The 7500-nt window shown below is 40.1% G+C and overlaps 2 non-coding genes and 7 pseudogenes across 2 annotated transcripts; all 9 read right to left on the reverse strand.

Moving 5' to 3' along the window:
- Positions 1-350: 350 nt before the first annotated feature.
- On the reverse strand, positions 351-469 carry LOC132971337 (5S ribosomal RNA). The gene has a single exon (XR_009672628.1). It is a non-coding gene; the product is annotated as a 5S ribosomal RNA (ribosomal RNA).
- A 123-nt stretch (positions 470-592) lies between these two features.
- On the reverse strand, positions 593-701 carry LOC132970722 (5S ribosomal RNA; annotated as a pseudogene).
- Positions 702-1051: 350 nt separating this feature from the next.
- On the reverse strand, positions 1052-1160 carry LOC132970663 (5S ribosomal RNA; annotated as a pseudogene).
- Positions 1161-1282: 122 nt separating this feature from the next.
- On the reverse strand, positions 1283-1401 carry LOC132971168 (5S ribosomal RNA). Its single transcript, XR_009672480.1, has one exon. It is a non-coding gene; the product is annotated as a 5S ribosomal RNA (ribosomal RNA).
- Positions 1402-1522: 121 nt separating this feature from the next.
- On the reverse strand, positions 1523-1631 carry LOC132971308 (5S ribosomal RNA; annotated as a pseudogene).
- Positions 1632-1752: 121 nt separating this feature from the next.
- On the reverse strand, positions 1753-1862 carry LOC132970851 (5S ribosomal RNA; annotated as a pseudogene).
- A 121-nt stretch (positions 1863-1983) lies between these two features.
- On the reverse strand, positions 1984-2102 carry LOC132971383 (5S ribosomal RNA; annotated as a pseudogene).
- Positions 2103-2226: 124 nt separating this feature from the next.
- Positions 2227-2335, reverse strand: LOC132970950 (5S ribosomal RNA; annotated as a pseudogene).
- Positions 2336-2918: 583 nt separating this feature from the next.
- Positions 2919-3027, reverse strand: LOC132970955 (5S ribosomal RNA; annotated as a pseudogene).
- Positions 3028-7500: the final 4473 nt, after the last annotated feature.

Consider the following 7500-nt stretch of genomic DNA (forward strand, 5'->3'; position numbering starts at 1 on the left):
ATTATTGTGTGCAGAAAGGGGCCTTTTAAAGATGTCATGCCCTTGATTCTGGCTGAATTTTTGGACATGTGAATATGTCTCTCTATGATAAAAAAAAAACATATGATCAAAAAAATGAAAAAGCTTACAGCACCTGGTATTCCTAGGCGGTCTCCCATCCAAGTATTAACCAGGCCTGACCCTGCTTTGCTTCTGAGATCGGACGAGTTCAGGGTGGTATGGACGTAAAGCATTATTGTGTGCAGAAAGGGGCCTTTTAAAGATGTCATGCCCTTGATTCTGGCTGAATTTTTGGACATGTGAAAATGTCTCTCTATGATAAAAAAAAACATATGATCAAAAAAATGAAAAGCTTACAGCACCTGGTATTCCTAGGCGGTCTCCCATCCAAGTATTAACCAGGCCTGACCCTGCTTTGCTTCCGAGATCGGACGAGATCAGACGTGTTCAGGGTGGTATGGCCGTAAGCCATTATTGTGTGCAGACAGGGGCCTTTTAAAGATGTCATGCCCTTGATTCTGGCTGAATTTTTGGACATGTGAATATGTCTCTATATGATAAAGAAAAAACATATGATCAAAAAAAATGAAAAAGCTTACAGCACCTGGTATTCCCAGGCGGTCTCCCATACAAGTACTAACCAGGCCCGACCCTGCTTAGCTTCCGAGATCGGACGAGTTCAGGGTGGTATGGCCGTAAGGCATTATTGTGTGCAGAAACGGGCCTTTTAAAGATGTCATGCCCTTGATTCTGGCTGAATTTTTGGACATGTGAATATGTCTCTCTACGATAAAAAAAAACATATGATCAAAAAAATGAAAAAGCTTACAGCACCTGGTATTCCTAGGCGGTCTCCCGTCCAAGTATTAACCAGGCCCGACCCTGCTTAGCTTCTGAGATCGGACGAGTTCAGGGTGGTATGGACGTAAGGCATTATTGTGTGCAGAAAGGGGCCTTTTAAAGATATCATGCCCTTGATTCTGGCTGAATTTTTGGACATGTGAATATGTCTCTATATGATAAAAAAAACATATGATCAAAAAAATGAAAAAGCTTACAGCACCTGGTATTCCCAGGCGGTCTCCCAACCAAGTACTAACCAGGCCCGACCCTGCTTAGCTTCCGAGATCAGACGAGTTCAGGGTGGTATGGCCGTAAGCCATTATTGTGTGCAGAAAGGGGCCTTTTAAAGATGTCATGCCCTTGATTCTGGCTGAATTTTTGGACATGTGAATATGTGTCTATATGATAAAAAAAAAACATATGATCAAAAAAATGAAAAAGCTTACAGCACCTGGTATTCCCAGGCGGTCTCCCATCCAAGTACTAACCAGGCCCGACCCTGCTTAGCTTCCGAGATCGGACGAGATCGGGCGTGTTCAGGGTTGTATGGCTGTAAGGCCTTACTGTGTGCAGAAAGGGGCCTTTTAAAGATGTCATGCCCTTGATTCTGGCTGAATTTTTGGACATGTGAATATGTCTCTATATGATAAAAAAAAGCATATGATCAAAAAAATTAAAAAGCTTACAGCACCTGGTATTCCCAGGCGGTCTCCCATCCAAGTACTAACCAGGCCCGACCCTGCTTAGCTTCCGAGATCGGGCGTGTTCAGGGTGGTATGACCGTAAGCCATTATTGTGTGCAGAAAGGGGCCTTTTAAAGATGTCATGCCCTTGATTCTGGCTGAATTTTTGGACATGTGAATATGTCTCTATATGATAAAAAAAAACATATGATCAAAAAAATGAAAAAGCTTACAGCACCTGGTATTCCCAGGCGGTCTCCCATCCAAGTACTAACCAGGCACGAACCCTGCTTAGCTTCAGAGATCGGACGTGTTCAGGGTGGTATGGCTGTAAGCCATTATTGTGTGCAGAAAGGGGCCTTTTAAAGATGTCATGCCCTTGATTCTGGCTGAATTTTTGGACATGTGAATATGTCTCTATATGATAAAAAAAAACATATGATCAAAAAAATGAAAAAGCTTACAGCACCTGGTATTCCCAGGTGGTCTCCCATCCAAGTACTAACCAGGCCCGACACTGCTTAGCTTACGAGATCAGACGAGATAGGCCGTGTTCAGGGTGGTATGGCTGTAAGCCATTATTGTGTGCAGAAAGGGGCCTTTTAAAGATGTCATGCCCTTGATTCTGGCTGAATTTTTGGACATGTGAATATGTCTCTATATGATAAAAAAAAAAACATATGATCAAAAAAAATGAAAAAGCTTACAGCACCTGGTATTCCCAGGCGGTCTCCCATCCAAGTACTAAACAGTCCCGACCCTGGTTAGCTTCTGAGATCGGACGAGTTCAGGGTGGTATGGCTGTAAGGCATTATTGTGTGCAGAAAGGGGCCTTTTAAAGATGTCATGCCCTTGATTCTGGCTGAATTTTTGGACATGTGAATATGTCTCTCTATGATAAAAAAAAAACATATGATCAAAAAAATGAAAAAGCTTACAGCACCTGGTATTCCTAGGCGGTCTCCCATCCAAGTATTAACCAGGCCCGACCCTACTTTGCTTCTGAGATCGGACGAGTTCAGGGTGGTATGGACGTAAAGCATTATTGTGTGAAGAAAGGGGCCTTTTAAAGATGTCATGCCCTTGATTCTGGCTGAATTTTTGGACATGTGAAAATGTCTCTCTATGATAAAAAAAAACATATGATCAAAAAAATGAAAAAGCTTACAGCACCTGGTATTCCTAGGCGGTCTCCCATCCAAGTATTAACCAGGCCTGACCCTGCTTTGCTTCTGAGATCGGACGAGTTCAGGGTGGTATGGACGTAAGGCATTATTGTGTGCAGAAAGGGGCCTTTTAAAGATATCATGCCCTTGATTCTGGCTGAATTTTTGGACATGTGAATATGTCTCTATATGATAAAAAAAAAACATATGATCAAAAAAATGAAAAAGCTTACAGCACCTGGTATTCCTAGGCGGTCTCCCATCCAAGTATTAACCAGGCCCGACCCTGCTTTGCTTCTGAGATCGGACGAGTTCAGGGTGGTATGGACGTAAGGCATTACTGTGTGCAGAAAGGGGCCTTTTAAAGATATCATGCCCTTGATTCTGGCTGAATTTTTGGACATGTGAATATGTCTCTGTATGATAAAAAAAAAACATATGATCAAAAAAATGAAAAAACTCACAGCACCTGGTATTCCCAGGCGGTCTCCCATCCAAGTACTAACCAGGTCCTACCCTGCTTAGCTTCCGAGATCGGACGAGATCAGGCGTGTTTTTTTTTTTTTTTTATCTTTTATTATCAAAATTACAAAAACATTTATAATTCTTTCACATCATTTACAACAAATGCTATTATAATACATACACCCTCTAAATTAAACCTCCCCTCTGACGCAAACGGCACCCTAAAAACAATAAAAACATAGCATCAGAAAAAAAAAACTCAAATCACCCCTGATACCCCCAACTCATGACAACTCTTCTGAGTCCCTCCCCCAAAGCAAACACCCCTCTGAAAACAAACCACAAAAACATACAAAAACCCCACAGTATTCTCAAAAAACCACTGAGAAAAAAAAAAACAAATCAAATCACCCATTTTCCCCATGACCAAAAAAGAAGCCCTCGTACCAAAAAAAACAAAAACAAAATAATTTAGACATCCCACATAATTCCCTCCTCGTTTACTCTACACACATTCGCACCTTCCACAAACATTCTCACAAACTCACTCTCATTCGCTATGTACAGTAATTTAAGATGTGCTTTCCATTCATTCACAAACATTCTCCACACATTCATTTTCTTACTTTCATACAGTGCATAATTCCTCCTGTTAAAAACCGCTTTTCTTGCAAAAGCCAAAATTATATTCATTACATTGTGATTTTTTTGTTTTGTTCCCACCCCCAACAACACCGACAATTCCCACCCCCTTTCATTCCAACACTCATTCTTACTGCATTTCCTCAACATTTCTCTTATTTTTCCCCAAAAATAAACCAATTCCCCACACGTAACAAACAAATGTATTAAATCCTCATCCGTACTTTCACATACACAACACTTTCTTTCATACCTCTCCTTATGGATCTGATGCAGGACGATGCAGGTGAAGATCCTCCTGTGCCTCAGTTTGAAATCTAGGTCAAATATTGCATGTGGTGTATGCGGAATGTTAATGTTCTTCCATATCATGTTGCTTGTTATGTCCGGGTATGTGTCTGTCCATTTTACTTCGGATGTGGGTTTCTGTATTCTATGTGTGATTGCGCACCTATACCAAATTTTTGTAGTGACATCTATAATGTTGTGTTTCTTCTCCCCTAGGCACAGGGAGATCCCCCCCACATCGTCCTGCATCACTCCCTCCTTCTCTTTGATTAATTTTTCCCATTCGCTCGACAAAGACAATTTTACATTTGCAAACACTCCCTCAATCACATCCTTTCTGCACACACACCCTTTATTTTTTAAACCCCTCACCACCATTTGTAAATCAAAATCCCCCCCACAGTTCAGTAAATCCCTTATTCTAATATATCCCGCTTTCGACATAGCTTCACACTTAATTACCCTCTCCCCATTTTTAAAATACGGGCTCGAGAGGAAGGGCAGTCGTAGCACTGACCCTCTCGTTCCGCACTCTGGTACAGTCCAGGATGAAACCTGATACCACGCACTGAGTACTTCCTGGAAAAACCGTGGCAAGTGTTTAAATGAATCCGGGTTATTGATCTGGTACAGGTTGTCCTCGTTGTAGAGTCCAAAACTGCACAGATATTGTTTGAAGTGATTTTTCCAAACTACGTTCCGGTTCTGGTCCATAAATTTGCCTATCAATTTGACTCTTAGTGCTACTTTTTTTGTAAGTAAATCAATCAAAGCTAGCCCCCCCTGATCTTTAGCCCCTATTATTGTTTTGTGAGCTATACTCGCTGCTTTGTTTTTCCAAATAAAGTCCCTAATGGTCTTTGAAATCTCCTTAAAGGCCCAGTCCGGAAGCGTACAAGTACTCAGCGCATGATTCACTTTGAACAACACGAGAGCATTTGTTACGGCTACCCTTCCTCTCAACAATAGACCCCTCGCTTTCCACAAATTCAATGTTTTTTTTAATTTTACCCACCACCTCTTTCCATGTTACATCATCACATTCATTCTCATTTTTCCCCATATTCACTCCCAACACTTTTCTTCTCTCACACACCGTTTTAAATCCCCACTTATTAACTAGATTGGATTCCTTACCTAGTAACATAATTTCTGACTTATTTTCATTTACTTTTGCCCCAGATGCTCTTTCATAAGTTTGTACATGTTTTAATATCAATTCTATATCCTCCTCTCCTTTTACCATTATATTCACGTCATCTGCATACTGTATTATTTTTACGTTTTCCTTACCTATACCTTTTATGTTTACGTCTTCCGATATCAGTGCTGCCAGCGGCTCTGCTACCAAGCTGTACAACAGCGCTGACATCGGACATCCTTGTCTCACTGACCTTGATATTTTAAAAGAATCAGTTAGTTCCCCGTTACATTTTATCTTGCTTTCCGCTCCTGTATACAACATATTTATCCATTCTCTCATTCTCTCCCCGAATCCAAACTTCTCTAACACCTTCCCCATGAACCCGTGATCTACTCTGTCAAAAGCTTTATTTAAATCAATCCCTAGCCATATTCCCCCCTCCCCTTCCATATCCCTGACCGTCTGTTTTATTGAAATGATTGAGTCTGCTATGTCTCTGTTTGGTATACTGTATGATTGTGTTTGTTCTATGATTGTTCCTATTACCTCCCTGATTCTATTGGCTATTGTTTTCGCTATGATTTTGTAGTCTGTGTTGAGTAGGCTGATTGGTCTGTAGTTGTCCAGATTTTTATTGTCCCCCTTGTTTTTGTAAAAAATAGTAACCACCCCTTCCCCTAAACTTTTTGGTATATGTTTCACTTTTTCCATATATTTACTCAATTTGTTCACCAAGGGCACCAGCTGCTCTTTGAAAGCTTGGTAGAATTCCGCAGTTAGGCCATCGCTCCCAGGACTTTTGTTTTTGTTTAACCCCTCTAAAGCACTTCTGATTTCTCCCTCTGTAAACTCACAATCACACCACATTTTATCGTCCTCGCTTAGTTTTTTCTTTAAGGCACCCAAAGCTCTGCTCACACTCACGCTATCACACTCCTGTCTCGAAAACAGGCTTTCATAATAGCCCTTTACTATTTCTAAAATTCCCTTTTTATCTGTCACACTTTTACCTGCTTCATTTAATAATTTGTTTATTTCTGTTCTTTTTTGTTTTTGTTTTTCCAGACCTAAAAAAAAGGCTGTACTCCTCTCCCCCTCATACATATATTGTATTTTACTCCTAATGGCTGCACCCCTACTCTTTTTAAGTTCAATCACTCCCAACTGTTCTTTTAAATGTATGTATTTTTCGACACCTACATTATCTACACTGTCAAGCGATGTTATTTCCTCACTTAGTTGTTTTCTCAAATTCTCTTCCTTTCTATTTTCTCTCCACTTTTTCTCTTTACTATAATTGATACACTTTTTTTTAATTCTGACTTTTACACTATCCCACCACACATTCATATCTTCACTCTCATTCCACTCATATCCCACATCATTCAACAATCTTTCCATACTTTTCACAAACATTCCATCATCCAGCAAGCTTGCATTAAAGCACCATATCCCTCCTTTACGTACATTCGTTTCTTTTCTAAACGTGATTTCTATTCCAGCGTGATCGCTCCACATATTAGTTTTATATTCAACTTCTTTAATCCACCTCACTACCTCGCATGTCACCAAAGCATAATCTATTCTAGATTGTTTTAATCTATTTAGTACAATTTGTCTCCTGGAGAACACCCTCTCCCATGGATGTAGCAATCTCCAAATATCAATGCATTGTTTCGTTATCATTATATCTTTAAGTGTCCCCCTGCTCACATCCCCCTTAAACACATTATTTTTTGACACATCGGTGGGTGTCATCGCCACATTAAAGTCACCTATTATTATACAATTCCTTTCCCACCATTTGCTTATTGCAATGAAGAACGTTTTCCTTTCTTTTTCTCCATTCGGTGCATATATATTTATGATTCTTATATTTTTCGTTTCATACACACAGTCTATTACTATTATTCTTCCTTCTTTGTCTCCATAAACCAAATTTACCCCTGTTACCCGACCCGTTTTGACTAAAACCGCCACTCCTCTCGCCCTCGACGTGCCATTGGAGCAGAAAATATGGCCCACAAAGTCTTTTTTTATGTCTTCCACCAGGGAATCATCCCACCTGGTCTCCTGCAGGCACAAAACGTCATTCTGCAAGGAAAGAATCGAATGTCTTTTTTCTTTGTTCCTTAGTCCATTCACGTTAATCGAAAATAAATTAAAGGCCATTATCATAAAAATAAAAACAAAAAAAAAACCCTAACAGTCAGTGACTGCTGGGGGACATTCACTCACAATCTGAGGTATTTAAATAAATCCAAAGCGC

Source organism: Labrus mixtus, unplaced genomic scaffold, assembly GCF_963584025.1.
Source record: "Labrus mixtus unplaced genomic scaffold, fLabMix1.1 SCAFFOLD_51, whole genome shotgun sequence".
NCBI classification, from domain to species: Eukaryota; Metazoa; Chordata; class Actinopteri; order Labriformes; family Labridae; genus Labrus; species Labrus mixtus.